This window comes from Cygnus atratus, chromosome 2 (genome assembly GCF_013377495.2).
Source record: "Cygnus atratus isolate AKBS03 ecotype Queensland, Australia chromosome 2, CAtr_DNAZoo_HiC_assembly, whole genome shotgun sequence".
Classification (NCBI taxonomy): domain Eukaryota; kingdom Metazoa; phylum Chordata; class Aves; order Anseriformes; family Anatidae; genus Cygnus; species Cygnus atratus.
In genome coordinates, this window is record NC_066363.1 from 158212773 (window position 1) to 158229578 (window position 16806).

Sequence of the window (16806 nt, forward strand, 5' to 3'; positions counted from 1 at the left end):
TCCACCCCTTGCTCCCTTGCACTCCCTCCCAAGATATTTTATGGTGGCATTGTGGCCATTGCCAGCAGTAGCAGAGACGCGTAGGAGTAGCCAGTATTAAACATGGCAGAGGTAGAACTGAGCTCAGGAAACCACTTCCAGTTCATGATAGTAGTGACTTTCACTTCTTAGGACCCTGTAATCTATACTTTTTGAAACATCGGTTCTTGTCAAATGTAATTTGTGTATTTTACATACGCATTTTGCCTTCTCCTTGTATTTGATGCTATTTTATTGTGTTGAACACGCTTGTAACTGTTGCAAAAAGCAGGTGTGAAGGTATCTGAGCTCTTTGACTCTCTCCTGTGAAAATGGCTCTCAAAGTGTGTAGTGGATTGGGGATGAGTGTCAGTTCCAGACAGATGGCCACTCTCCCTATTGCAATGCATTAAACTGAAAGGGTTATTTTAAAAGCATTTCTTTGCCCTGTTTTTTATTTTTTTATTATTTTTTTTTCCATACATTTTAGGACTTTCACTCTGCTCCCTTACACCCATTTGGAGGGGTAGATGCGTCTTGGTAGCCTGCCTGCTCTGCTATGTGACTTTTGATTTGCTTTGGGAGAGGGACTAAATTTAATTCTTTGCCGGGACTCAGAAGTGTTCAGGATTCAGTAAATGCTTACAGAGGGACACAGAATGGATGGTGGTCTGTAGCGTTCACTATAAGGGTCAATGAGAGCTGCAGCTATGCAATTCCAGAGCATCCCCCTTTAAAGAGATGGCTTCCAATGCTGATCTCAGGAGTGCTTCTACTCCTCATTTCCTAGCAGAAGAAAGTCTTGGGGCTTTATTTCCCTGTGCCATCATGCACATGAGTTCACCAGTAATGCATGAGGGATGGGCAAAACACTGGTGGACCAGTTTCTGGGTCGCCTATCTCAGTGAGAGCTTGAAGTGAAGGACCTTTGGTGGGGTAATCCCTAGCAAGCTATTAGGGAGAAATCAGAGGCACAAGATACACGAGTGGTCAGAGGGAGCAGAGATGGGGCAATGGGTCAGATTGTGACCCAGACCTCACATTAGCATTTCCAGACCCATTTCTTCAATCCATCTCCTCCAACAGAGAATGTCCTTGGTTTAGAGACACAGCTATTTCACTTGATATGACCTAGAGCAAGACATCTACTCACCGATGTGAGGTTCAACAAAGCACCATAGCCCTCTGGTCAGCTTTCTCTGCAGATCCACCACAGCCCAAGAGCTAGAACCGGCGTGACCCCACCATATCCAGTCAGAGAGAGTGTGCCCATTGGCACAAGAACCTCACCCAACCTTAAGGCACACATGGCAAACTCCTGGCCACGCTGATACACCTGCAGGTTCAACTAATGGAGCAGGAGGACCATGGCCACCAGAAACCTCTGGTGACACTGCCTTCAGATGGGTAGCTGGGCTGACAGCTTTGGAGGCTGTTGTGTGGCTCCCAACCAAGTGAGCATCCCACCACAAACATAGAGGAAACTGAGTCTCCTGCAAATACCTAGGAGCTGGAGGGAAGAAGGAGAAAGGGAGGCGTTTGTTATGAAAACATTTGTCTTCCCAAGCAACTGCTATGTGTACTGAGGCTCTGCTCCCAAAGAAGTGGATGAACATCACTTGCTGTTGAGAAGTAGAAAATATTTTTTTCTTCTTTTGCTTCTGCAAGGCCTTTTCATTTTCCTGTCATTAAACTGCTCCTGTCTCATACCTGCAAGCTTTTTTTGGTTTTGTTTTTCTTCCATCTCATTTTTCTCCCCCATCCTGCTGAGAATGGGGAGTGTGAGAGTGGCCGTAAGGTCTGCCTGTCAGTGTTAAACCACAACAAATGGTCTAGGTGATGCTTGTGGACAAGGGATGGAGGGTTAGGCTGGTATGGGTGACACAGAACAGCAGTCAGGCAGAGAAAAGAACAAAAAAGACTTTTTTTTTTCTCCCCACCCTTTCTAAGTATTTGCTGTAGGGGATTATGGCCTTAGTGCTCTGCTTTACAGACAGGAATAATGGACACATTTTATTGAGAGTGTTAGCAGGCAGCCATCAGTCTGGTCTAGAGGTCTGAAATCAAAGGGCAGAGGGGGCAAGTATCCCTTGTTTTGTTTACTTCCAGAGACACATCTTAGCACTACAGGAACACTATTTATTTCCTCATGCTCAGGGGAAGCTGAATTAGGTCTTGGCTTTTTTTAAATGTCTTTCTCTAAACAAACTTTCTAAAGCCCTAGCCCAGAAAAGGCTGCTACGTGCATGTATTTTGACTAGACTCTTACTAATTCCATATGGCCCTAAGAAGAGAAACCTATTTTAAAAATGTTCCTTAAGAGAGCTGTGACTAATCTGAGCTGACCTAATTAACCCAAAATGTCCTGTGTGGAAATTGGTGTGGACTCTGAATAAAAGGCCCAGGCTGAATGCACATAAATTTTCTGTCTGCACTTTCATTCCCAAGGAGGCAGTCAGTTCTTCAAATGTTATTTCTGGATTGGTATTCAGAGCTTACACCTCGCCAGTGGCTTCTCCCTGCAAAGAAGCTAAATGCTTTCACCTCATCTTGGAAAAAATAGTTGTGCACTTGACAGCAACAAATTCTTTTTACACTTGGTAAAATAAGCAGGTTTCAACTACGTGTGATGTCTTCTCAGGAAACTTACCCTCGGCTCTACTCTAATTTGGGGAGATATAGTCAATATAGTCAGTGGAGTGTTGTACTGCAGGGTACAATCCCTCCTGCTGTTAAGAATAGATCTCTCAAACTAAAGTAGGTCAGCTGGACCCCAGCGTATCTGTTGTGGGCTTTATTTAATTTTTTTTTAAATTATTTTTTTCTGCTGACTATGCATGGAACCGTAAGCAATGATCTTAGGTAGAGGATCATATGGTTGTCTTCACAAGTTGGATGAGATGAATCCTGCCCTACACACTTGGACTCAATAATCCTGGGATCTCAGACTGCTGCTCACACCATAGAGGGGCAGAGGACTGCTAGCCAGGGGGAAATTCTGCCCCTGGGATAGCAGGTTTGTACCTTGTCAAAGAGATGATACTAGAAAAAGAAAGATCAGGGAGGCGTGGAGCGGGACATCGCTTAACACATTGTGCAGTATGTGTTATGCATAGAGAAAGGGACCCCAAAAGTTGGCACTGTAGAGTTATTATTCAGGATGAATCTGCAAGACCAAGACATGCCTTGGCTGTGAGGATCAGGGACAGGTCTCACCTGAAGCCAATAGATAATCAAGGTCTGTCTGACAGCTGAGAAAACTGCATTTTCTCAGAGGTTAAGAAAGGAGACAGTAGAAAAGGTTTTGTCCTTTTGCTGGTGTTTGAGTCTTATGGCTGAAGTGGTTGTGAGAGGAAGGAACTCCTGGGAGAAAAGTTAAATAAATTAGTTTGATTTGAGCAGTCAATGGACCATTTATGGGTTGCTGTCAAATAGAAAGGATAAAATATCTGTTTGGACACAGACAGATGTAGCTGATATGAGTATTTTAATGACCGTTGCATAAAGATGCTAGATGAGTTTTTCCAGAGAAAAAAAATGGTAAAAAGAGGCCTGAGAACCCTCCACAAAAACTCTTAAGATCAGAGTCTGGAAACTGGGAAGAAAAAAATCTTAAAAATAGAAAAGATCTTAACCTTTTAATAGTTAATAATATAGAAAAGAGACAGAAGAGAAGAAGAACGACAAATAGGTAGTCCTAGATCTATCTATTCCCTAAAGGTACAGGACACAACCAGTTTTGAATGTAAACATGAGTTTGGAATAACTCTTCTTTTTTTTAGGGAGAAATTATTGTCCAGGATAATTTGATGTGATTATTGTTTGGGCTCTCCAGAAGAAAATACAGGTTGAAATGATTTCCTTGGAGAGATAATATCCCTGTTGTTATAATTACTGACTTAAGGTGTTTGTGGTGCTGAATTGTCCCTCCATAGTGCAGGACAACACTACGGACGATGATTGAGCAGGAAGCATCGGAGGAAAGATGCACTGCCAGTGCCCATGCATCGCTGATGTAGCCTTGTAGTTATGACTGCTGAATATTTTTGGACAGATATTCTTGAGTTATAAAGTTCTCTTTTTCCTCCAGGGTGATGCCTTACAGGGACATCACTCACAGACAAGGGGACTTCCTTCCATACATAATACAACCTATTTTAAAGATATAAGACTTGATCTTGGTTTGCAGATACTGCTTTGCTTGCGTGTGAGCTGAGCATGAGTGAGTCAGGCTCCCTTTAAAGAATTATCTTCTTCAGGAAAAAAAAATTGCCAGGTATTCCTGGAAAGAAATCCCATTCCTCATTATGGAATGACAGGGGTGAGAAGGAGACTTGTGGGTAAAGTCTGCTAACTAGAATTGAGCTGAGCTTTTTTTTTTTTTTTTTTTTAGAGACAACTAGATAAAAACACCTGTCAAGGAAGGCAGGAGAATGGGAATGGTATCACAGACCACTCAATACAGCACTAATAGGTGTCATGTATGAGGTTGGGGGAAATAAGGGACACAGCTGACTGCAATGCCAGGATGAGAAGTAGAGCAGCACTTTCTTAACTGATGCCAGCCTCCCTGTCCTTCCCTGGTATTGGTATGGAAGTAGAGTCTGTCTGGGCTGGAGAGGTGCCAGAGAAATCAGTGCAGTCCAGTGTCATGGGCCAAATGGAGCAGGGGACAAAGACAGGCTTCTCTTTTTTTATATCTCTATCATTTTTCTTTGACAAGGACCTACATAATCTCTGCTTGGGGAACTCAAATAATAATGCAGACTCTACCTACACAGGCAGTGTTCATGAGAAAATGTGAGCTCCTAAGACATGCTTTTCACTTAAAAGCATACAAATGGTATAATATTATTTTTATTATTTAATTTCAATTTTAATTTTAATTATTTTAATTTTAATTTTATTTTATTTTCTATTTCTGGACAGCCCATAGTTGGAATTTGTAGCCCATCATGCTGTTTTGAGAAGATGAAATAGTTCTGATCATTCCACAGCTGTACAGTACATGTTCCTCTTTCCGGATGGAACTAACTTTTTGCAAACTGTGGCCTTTGAAAAGAGGCCATAATGTAATTGGTGGTATTTGTATGGATCGGTAGGCTTTTATATTGAAATCACATCAGTCTTTAAAAGGAACCACAGTTATTAAATGTGGAGAAACAAAATTACACATGGCTGGTGTTTCACTTTTATGTTCCTCATTGGTCAGGGAATTCAGCCTGTCAAAAAGCCTAAATACATCCAGGCATGGGTAGCTAAATAATGTAACTGCAACTCCTGACAACACTGCAAGGGAGCCTATAAATACCTTTCTGGGATCCTTGTTTGCCAAAACATCTCATCAGCCAGTTTTTGCAAGGTGACATGCAGTGAGGCTGATAAAGAAATATGTATTTGGTGCTTATCAAAGGTGGAATATACTGGCAAGGTTTCTATTTTTCTACCTCTTCCTCTCCACCCATCAGCATTGTCCTTGGCTGGTGTGGGTAAATGTTGGTTGCTCACTAGGGGCAGCTCCCCATTGGCAAGGACCTGAAGAACAAAATTTTACACTGCAAGCTCTTTGGGGCAGGAACCGTTTATTTCTTGTATCCCATACAGTATGTCACACCGTGAGGCCCTGACCTGGTTAAGACTGTCATGAGTAATAAATAAATCAGTATTAATCATCGCGAGCAGCAGCCACCTTGGGATGAGAAAATGATTCATTACTCCAATCTGCTGAATTATTCACTCTTCTGGTGCAAAAATGGCATGAAATATGAGCTCTGAGGATCTGGAGGTTTTTAGCGTGATAGGGATTTTATTCTCATATTAGAGGTAAACTACAGCTGGACTAAAATAATTCCATCTGAAATTTGTGACGAAAAATGTGGGAGGTTTTTTTTTTTGATTGAATAACGCATTTTATTAAAAATATCCCTTCTTTTGTCTACACTTTTTTTTTTTTTTACATTTCAACAAACAGTTTTATTAAGTCTTTTCCATCCAAAATTATATTCAGCACCATGCGACATAAAAAGAATTTTAAAAGGTGAAAAAATTGAAATTTCTATTTCTATTAAGATTTTTTTTTCTAAAAGAAAAATAAGTACTTAAGAAAATAAGAGTTTTCTTTTAAAATCTGGAATTTTACAATTGCCTGTATTATTATCTCCTAGGAGTAAACTTTTTCTAAAGGTACTGAGAAATGGCGCGTATGGAAAAAAATTATGAAATTCAATAAGGTGAGTATCAGGGAGCATATGGGTGAAAGTTAATATCTTCTGTGCTAGTCTCCAATGAAAATTCTGTGAAATATTCTCATTTGCCCAGAAAATTAAGTTGCACTCAATGTTATGATCTGGCTGTTTTCACCTAAGAGGGCAATGGGAACATGAAGCACAGAATCCCATTTTGAGGTACTTCTTTTTAAAAATAATTTTAAACTTAATTTTCTCCTCCATTTTGCCACTGTGGATCTTCTGGAGTGTCCTGGCTCCTGACAGCAACTTCAATTCTTGAAAGATTATTTGCCCTGATAGTGTTATTCCTATTGGTGATGTTATATGATGATTCTTACCTTCACGTCTCCTGTGAGGCAAAAAGAGGGAGAGGGTTTCACACAGGAGATATCAAATTTAATGAAAATAATAAAAAAGGATCTCATTCAGAGAGATCAAAAGAAGCAGTATGAATACCTTCTTTCTGCCAGCCTCTTTTTCAATAGCTAGAGCAATGACGGAGATGACAGCTACCAGTCCTATCAGTGCTGCTTATCTCATACAGATAGGTTACCTGTGCCCTGGTAGAAGGATTTATTTTAAGTGAATTATTGCATTTCCATCATCTGATTCTTGGATAATAATAATAACAATAATTCTGGCCATTTTGATATTTCTAACTCAAATATCATCTTTCTTGAGGGCACTTTTGACTAAACAATATTGGTTTTACTGCCTTTGTGGGAAATAAAACCACAGCACACAAAGAGCAATGTAAATTAAATAAACCAAACCAATAAAGTGTTTTAAAACCTTTACCTTATTGGAAGTATTTAGGGATGTGAATGAATTAGGATATTGGTTTTCCTGTCCGCCTTGGTCTTTCCCAAGACTGCCAGCAGGGGATACACCTTCAAGAATGTAAATGAATACCAAAGCTAATGAGATCCCATTAATATTATTAAATTACCCAGCAAACACTATTCATCACTGTAAACTCATTTAGAAGAGAAGAAACTCAACCGAATTACTGTAGGGTCCTTGGCAGCTACCCAATAACCATGATGAATAAGGCCAGTTCCTGACAGCTTATTGACACTGAGTCTGCTCTCAGAAGCTCCCCAGGACCCCATCCTCAAATTAGACTTCAGGAGGATTGTTGTGCCTTGAGGAAAAGTTGCATGGAAAGCAGACTCCCCCTTCCAAGATGATGGAGAGAAATGAGCATCCCTTTGCCCTTTCTGTTTTGTCAACAGGTCCCTCCTCACCTCTCCCCAGCAGGTCTAGCTCCAGATGCCACCCTCATCCTTCGGGTTGCTGGAGGCTGTGGGGGACAGGGAGGGGACTGAAAGCCATCCAGCTTTGTCCATCCACTGAAGCCCAAATGATGGATTAGCACAGACTCAGAGGACTGATTAGCATAACTCATAAAATCCAGTGAATTCACAGAGCTAGGCAGGCAGAGGAACCCACAAGGGAAAGAGAGAAACCTGAAATGAAAACCAGACTATGTAAGCATGAAGAGAAAGTTCACGTTCCAGCCTGGGTGAACATCCCAGCATCAATCAACCTGCTATTCCAGCAGAAAGTGAATGTCTGAGAGAAGAGTACGAAGGATTTCAGGGGAGAAAGTGAATGCTGGTTTCTTGCTATTTTTGAACTTCTGCACAGTTGGCTTTACAGGCACTGAGTTCCCAGTGCTCCCCACATCGACCTGGCAATGCAGTACGTGGTAAACCTGGGACTGGTGGTCCACACCACTGGTGGTGGTACAGTCCTCTCAAAATACGCTGTGCATCTGCATCCAGGTAAGGACCAGAAGGTTTTGTTGAGATACTGACTGAAATGGTGGGGGTTCTCTTGACAGCATGTTGCTGTTGTTTTGGAGAGCCATGACTTAGCAAGCATGATGCTCTGGGCTGTTGGATGCACAGATCCATCCTTTCCAGCTTCCTATTTATTGCAAGTTTTCTTTTGGCCTCTGTGCTTTTCAGGGAATTTATTCTCATTCAATAAATCCTCTGTACAGATCTTATATGAAAGCTTTTGGCTAAGCTTAAACCCCCCTAAGCTAAATCTTTTCTGAAGTCTTGTTTCGTTACAGAGATACAACTAAATGAAGAGGCTGAAGAGCTCTATAAGAAGAGCTTCCAGCATATATCTGTCCAGATTCCTAAATTGGAAAATGCTTCACTAAATTCAAGAGTGATAGGCTAAAATTTGGTCTGAAGTGAAATTTAGTGCATAAAACTAGAAAAAATTTACCCCAAACTCACTGTGGTGATGTAAAACTGATAGTAGAAGGGGTGGAAAGCTTTTGGAGACTTCAACCTGAAGTCTACACACAAGAAGGAGAATATCTTCTGAGCCTGGAAAAGAGCGATGTCAGTCCAGATCTGTATTTAGCACATTTAGCACTATCTTCCTCATCTGCATTGCCATCAATGGCATTGTGATGTCTGGCAATTACTAGATTAATTGCTATAGCCAGTCTTATGCTTGCTCATAATAATTATTCTTTATGATGAATCTTTGGTGAAAGACTAAAATATAACAGTGAAAAATACAGGTGCTCATTGTCAGCACTGGTGTTTATTAGGCACAGTTTGATATCTGGGCACAATCTAATTTATCTTGGCAGGGTTTAAAAACCAGCTAGCTCTAAATGCCTGTCCAAGCTCTTCTCATATCCAGCTTGCTAACTAATCATTACAGACTGGAGGATGGGATGCTGATTTTACACTGAAACACATCTGGTGACATATAGAAATGGTGTACATAATTCATAACAAACCATTTGGTCCGTTTATCTACTTAAAAGTGGCCCACAAAGAGATCACAGTTTTCTGAAGAGCAACATATTTGCCATATGCTGCCTGCCAATAACTCTTGGTTTGCAGACAGTTCATGAGCAGTTGGCTGTGAGCACTGAATGTTTTGGCCTATGCCCATTTTGGAATAACTGAGATGCTTTCATCTGTTCTTGGAAATGAACCCACCCCAAGCCTGGGTAGTATTTAGGTGTGAGCCTGCCTAGGAATTCTGAATGCTCTACTAACAAGCCAAAGACATTCAGGTAAACAGCTGAAACCAAATCAGGAAGTTAACACCTCAGCGGTGTTGATGAATGAGAATAGAATAAATCAGAATTCAGCTTCTCTTAATTAATGCTCCAACCCTCACAATCATTCTTTTCCCAGCCTGCCAGCCTTAGCTTTATATATTGTTACAGGGCAGTGTTCTGAGTAGAGATCACCTAGTTAGAGAAGAAAGAGGTTTTAAATGCTAATTTTGGCATTATTTAATAATGTCATAATAATAATAAGGGTGCTATAATTTAGGCTTTATATAATTTTCTCTGGGATCATGTTAACATGAACCAACTTGTGCATAGACATTATATGACAACCCTTAATATTTGCATTGCTATCAAAAATACCAATATATGACTCTCTTCACCAAGTCATCTGAACATATCCAGTACCCTTTGGCAGCAGTTGTGATGGGAACATGTGATTTAATGTTTCAAAGAGTTTCAAGGAGGTGTTTCACAGCAATGTTGAGGGCTCATCCTAAAAAAAAATTAGGCACAGCATTCAACTTAAGTGTCAAACAGCAAGCTAGAGAGATCTTACTTATATTTAAGTGAATATCAAATTTTTAAAAGGCTTGCAATTAAAATGACAGGTGAGGAAGCATATATACCATCAAAGAAGTCCAGGTCACAACAAACTTCCTGAGACAAAATGAGAATAAAAATCCATAAGAGAGAGAAATAGGATTTATTTTTTTTTTCTTATTCCCATTTTTTCCCTGTAGTTGTCTATTAACACAATTTTTATTTGTATTTTTGTATTTATTTATTTTTGTCTGGAAGACTTTTGTGCTTGTTTAGAGGTGTCACATGCAAATGTAGCTTCATCCTTATATAACTGAGATGTTCTCATTATCTTTGTGATGACTGAATATAGTTAATTAGGTAACAATTCATAGGCTTAGGAAAACTTTAAAAGAAAAGAAGAGAATAAGGGTCTTTAGGTCTCTTTTTAAAACATTTTATTAAATTTTACCTCTTCCTCCTGTAACAAGACCAACAGCATATGTTTGCTGAAAACATCCTGTCTGACAAAGCAAATGCATTTGCTTTGAGAACATCAGGAGATGAGATTCTGCCTCTTCCCTGGACAGTTTATTTCAGTGATTAATCACGATTAATAATATGTGTCTTTCCCCTAATTTGGATTTCTCTGCCTTCGGCTTTCAGCTTTTGGTATTTGTTTTGCCTTTTTCTGCTAGATTAAAGAAACATGAGCACCCACAATTTCCTCTGATGCAGGTATGTCCATGCCATAACCTACACACTGCATCTTTTTGATAAAGTATGACCTCTTTATGTCTCATTTAATAAGGAATTCTTTTCTACATCTTAAATTATAGAGCAGTATTTTCCAGAACCGCCAGTGACCTTTTGAAAGTGATGGAGAACAAAGTGATGCAAATCCAGCAGCATCAGTCCAACCAACTCGATCTGCAAATACAACAGAATTTTTCTCTCCCACTCACTTGTCCCTTGGTCACCCAGCCAAAGGCTTCTCTTGCCACAACATTGTGTTGGGAGGTCATGGCTGAAAGCCACTAATTTCCCAAAATTGTGCTTGGAGCCCCTGTGAGCTAGAAAAACACCTCCTGCTCTGGAAGCATGGCCTATGTTCCTCATTCTTGGCATTTGGATGGATGCAGCTGCATTTTGCTGGAATGGGCACAACTGAGCACCTGGTCCAGGCTGCCCTACGGGACTGCCCCAGCACCAGTCACTGTTTCCCAGCTTAGTGTTGGCTGTAATTTTAATCATAATTAATTTTATATTTATTTTCACACTGCTGATGAAAAGACAGGATGAGGGCAGTACTAAGACTGACCTCTGCAGAATCTTGTTAGAAGCAGATCTATCAGCAATTTCCCACTCTCTGTCAGTCAACAATATTTTAATCCACTTAACATGGCACTGATGGTATTTGAGTCTGGTTTTAATGCGAATGTCAACCATCACTTGAATATCTCTGTCCTTGGACATGGTCCCGGACAACCTGCTCTAGCTGTCTGTACTTGAGTGAGTGGTAGGACTACGAGATGATCTTGAGAAGTCCCTTTCAACCTCAATGATTTTGTGAGTCTGTGATGACTAAGTCAAATTCCTTAAAAGTGTTTGTAGTTCCTCTCAAATCACTTCCAGCAAATGCCCTGAAAGAATAAAATCAGACTGAGTTATTTGCAGCACATCTTTCCCCCCAAACCATGCGGACTGTCATTTGTTATATGCCTGTTCTTCCATTCTTTACCAATTAACAGCAATATTTCAATGTTTTATTTGGGACTGATGTCAGGTTATACAGTCTATAACCTCAGGCTTGCCCTTTCAGGTCGTGAGAGCAGATGTAATTCTTACTGAGCCTTCTGAAATGTCTCTGAGATTCCAAGATGTATTAAAATTTAACAATGATTGCCAGGACTGGAAATCTCAAAAAGTGTCTTTTGGACTTGAATATCAGTGACCTGACTTGTTGATTTTAAAATGTCCAGTTGCTTCTTGATTGAATTTTGCTTACCATTCCCCTTAGTTACCAGGGAAGTGCGAAGCGCTTCATCATCATTACAAGGTTATTACATCTCCTAATATAGTAAAGAAAGGTTTATTCAATGTTTCTCCTTCTTCTATAATGGTGTTAGATGAAGATTGCAGATCCTTGCCCTTTACCATTCCTTGCTTCATTCTCATTCTAGTATATTTAAAAATAAAAAACAAAAATCTTTCCACAATCCTATATTCCTGTCAGTTTGAGATTCCCTCACCTTACCTTTTCTTTCTGAAAACTTTAATCACCGTTTTCTGTTTACCTTCTGTGGTCTGAAATTCTTAAGTTAACAAATACATAATGCATACTTTTTCATATGCATGAAAAATGCATGTATACACAGATGAAGTAAAGAAGAAATTAGATATAATAAATGCACACAGACATAAAGATAACATGGCTATATATAGATATTTCTACTTGATGTTTTCACTTTGTCAGAAAACCATAATGGGTTTCTAGTCGAAGTTATCCTCTGCCTTCATTGTGAATGCTTGGCTTTTGGCCATCTAATAAATTATTCCAAAAAGACTCAATTTTTATTCACAATTTCCTGTCTAAACGTATGTCAATTTCTCTCAAATTTTTTCTCAGCTTTGAGAAATTAGCCCTTCTAGCATACAAAGCACATATTTCATGTTTGAGACTGTCCTTTCTATGCCTATAATAAATGTAATCATCAGAGGGAAAGTTGCACTAGGAAGCGAAAAGAAAATTATAAGTCTACAAGGTTGTGGTTTTTTTTTCTTTTTTTTTTTCTTTTCTTTTTAATTTTGATGGCATTTTCAGATATTTCTAAATCACCTGGAAGGAACTATCATAGATCTGTTGCAGGAAGAGTTACCACACAGTTAAATACCTAAATGATATGGGAAAGGCTGGTTTGGTGTTTTTCTCTGTTGTGTGCATCTGGTTCTTAAAAACAAAGTTCAGATTTTGGCAGGTTTCAAGGAAAGCACAACTTGAATGTATTTGTCATGCTCTAATTCTCAAAATCAGGAAACCGTCTCATCTGATGTTTAGGAAATGTTAAAGCATACAAAAAATCATCAAGAGAGAAAAGGTGAAAATAGGGTGAAATTAAGCTCTGGATACCAAGTAACATATTTACAGTGTCCATGTCCAATTGCTACTCACCATAGTCTGGCATTCAAAACATCTTTCAAAGAAGTCAAGTTTGTTGCCAACATTTTCAAGCACCAGGTTGGGATTTTTAATGTAAAAGTTAGTTGCAGAGCTTATTCTGCTTCTGTTTGCTGACTAAGAGCTCTGGACAAACTCTCTTGTTTGAACTGACAACATGCTCAGCAGTGTATGCAAATGTTTCATTATCATATTATTAATATTTTCTTCAAGGTCATTTGCATGAAAATTACTCATGCAGCTATATGTGCAATTTGCAGCAAAGAGGAATATCTGAAGTCTTCTGTGACTCCTCTCATTTCCCAAAACTCTATTGCCATGTAGCACGCAACAATGACCCCTGGAAAAACAAGAAACCCATTGGCTCTCCCTTTCAAAATATGGATGTCCGCTTCCTTCCTGTGGCTCTAAATGATAGCAATGTCAAGAGATCTGAGCTACAAACTGGAGCTGGGTCGTTAGTGCTGTTGGTGTGGGGATTGCATCTCTTTGGATTGAAGGCTGCTCCTGTCATCTCGACCAGTGTTAGGATGGAGTAAACCCCATCTCATAAAACTGTATAACTCAATCCCCAGATGGAGAGAAGTCATCACAGCAGCCAAGTCATCACCTTGGCTGGATTTATACTCTTAACCAATTAAGAGTTATACCATTTGTTTAGACAGCCAAATAGGCTCCCTCAATATTTATTAGAGGTTGAATGATATCTCCAGAGGGTGATTCATCTCATCCAAAGCTAGGGGGGAACAGAAGTGGGGGGCGAGGAAGATGAATCACCTCTAGAGGTGCTGATCTTAGTCTGTTGAACGAGAAAGGAGCCAAGACCAACCAGTTTAGTGGATGCCCACTTCTTAAATAGGAGTGATGAAACCAAACCTAATCACAGGTTGTCTGCAGCTAGCTGATACCTCTGTTATTAAATTGGTCACACTGCACCCAGCTTCTGGGCATAACTGGTTGTGGACATCATGAACAATTCAGTGTGCTATTGTTAGAGCTGACCACCATTTCCTCCCTTAAAATGGAAAAAAAAAAAAAAAAACAATTTTAATTTCCCATGTCTTTCTTGTCCCAACAATATGTCTTCTTTGTGTTTCTTATTTTTATTTTCTTAATAGTTGAGCTGTGTGTCCTGATGAAGTACCAAATTATTTCCATCCCAGAAATTAACTTCTCCTCCCTCATGATTATTAGGAACTAATTTCTTTCCCCTAGAGTGAATCTCATTTCAGACACTTGCATGACTGAGAAAAGGAGACAGGGTCCAGCTTTATTAGACCACATCACTGAATTGCCTAACACAGACTTGCTTGTTATGCACCATCGCCTCTACCCCTTCCCCTTTCTGGAAATCAATGCAGCCATTTTTCTCCTCACTGATCTCTTCCTTTTATCCCTATTGGAAACCTCTTTTCCTATAATTCCCAACCATTTTCACAGGAAATCACTATCTTCCACAATCAAGACTTCAGTCCACACTCTAATCTTTCCCTGTTTGGTTTTCTACAACAGTTTATATTAATATCTTTTCTGTTTTCGTATTACATCTTCTCTGTTTTCATAGGGTTTCTCCACTTTTTGTGGTTGCTAGCATTTTTAATTCTCCATCTAATCAGTCTGCCCACAGTCTAATCTCTGGCTTCCTCTTTATTTCCTTTTAATTCCAATTTTTAAATTCAATTTCAGCCCATCTACACAGATATCTTTGTCTTGATATTTCTCTCCCAACTACCAGAGCTCTATCAGTGCTTCCCTCTCCTCCTGGCAGCTTCTGCAGCTCTGGGTGTCATAACTCACTGTTGATGGGTTCTGCACAGCTAGACTTAGTCAGCTGGGGCTGCGTACTATTTTTATGACTGTCAGTTGTTCCTTTCTCATGACTTTTGAGTCTCTTTTCCAATTAAAGCTAAATGTGAGAGAATGAAAATGTTAAATTCTCACAGGTATGGATGGAATTGGATGGACTTCCAGGTAGAGAATCAGTGGCCCTACGTCTAGAAAGACTCCAATGGGACATGCTAGACTCCAAAGAGGCACGTTGCGTCTCCTGCTCCCCTCTGGTGTCTAACAGAGCACAAAGTCCAGTTCAAGTTTTTCCCCTAAACTAGGCATTTGGAAACTCTTTCTGTTTCTTCTTCTGACATCCAATAGTTCAAACTACAGTTTTACTATAATAATCTAAAACATCACAAGATGCAGTTTCACAGGAACCTAGGTTTCAACATTTCCTATTTTGATGGAGACAATTACTTTCTCTTCATATGGTGTCTTGAACTTGATAATTTATGATTTCCTCTTCACAATTTAGGGTAGCTTCACAGCTCTTACCCTGTGGACTATAGACTATACTACTAGAAGGAAAACATTCCTCTCTACTCTCATAACATTAGCAGCCTTATCCAATGTTCATTGACTTTGGATGCAGCAGCTGTAGGTTTGACTCCCTGCTGCAATGTTGAGAATAACTTTGTGGTGACTAGTCTGAAGTTTTGGGTGTCCATTGATTTGTCAGCATACCTGGTTCACAGTAGGCAATTCATTACTCCATTTTCTTACCCAGGGTCCTTTATAGTCTTCATTTTAATTTCTCACTGTCTCCCTCACAAGGTAGATGAGCAGAATTTACTTTTGTTCTTCTGTTCAGCATTTAGTTTTCTCTGTGATTAAATTAGATGCTATCACCCCTTATTGCGTCTTTCAAATCTTTCCATCTTAACAGTAGATTAGTCTGAGCAGTAGGTGGACGAGTTGGCTTCTTAAGCTACTGACTCTGGTTTCCCTCTCTGGCAATCTGCTTAAGGGAAATCTGATGTATATGTATTTTAAGCACTTTGTAATCAAATAATGTATGCCTTATGCCAATGTATTATAATGTATTATAATGGGGTGGAGAGTTAAAGAAGTCATTCTCTTTAGAGAAGTAAAGAAGAACTAACTATTTCAAATGGAAAAAAAACACACGCACACATACACACACAAAAACCCTAACCTTAACTCTGGATTATTTAATATTCTGGCCATAAGTCTCAAAAATCATGGAACATTTTGAAAGAGGTGTGGCTTTACATTATAGTTTTTAAACAGTATTTCATCTTCATTCAAACTACTCAGTATGTGTGGCTGAGGAAGAGTTAAACCCACAGTGGCTATCTGAAGAAAAAAGCTTTCCCTATTTCCCAAATTACCAGCATAATTTGGTAGCTGTTCTATGGAGCTCATGCGTTGAGTTCAGTGGTATGCTCCACTCCTGGGTGGCTATAGCTAATTAAATGTATTTAGAGGTAAAAAAATCCAAGTGCTATACTTCTTTTGGAGCCAAAACTTTTGTATGGTTTCCCATAAAGAATCAAAATCTTTTAAATTTCCTCCAGTTTTGCCAAAAAGAAAGCGGGTTGTTTACAGGTATTAAGGGAAACACGTCTGCCCGCTGAGCAGAATGCATAGCAATACGCACTGCTTGGTGTGAATCTTTTCATCCTGGAGGAGATGTCTACAACAGGTCACCTGATCCTCCCAAAATACTAGTTTATCTCCATTGCTTTAGAGTGGTTTGATCTTTTGCAGGCTTCTCACAATATGTGAGTTATAGGCACAGATCTTCTTCCTAACTAATAAAGTTTCTGTATGTCCATCAAGACGTTGTTTAGCATTGTCAATGTAACATTTAACAGCTTAAATTTTTATTTTTATTATTTTTTTTAACCTTCTTCATAAGACAGTGATTCTGTTGTTGTTCTGGGGACAGTTCCCAAGAAAGACTCCCTCTGTTCCATTTAGTTCTAGGGAATGACTGGAAAAAATAGATA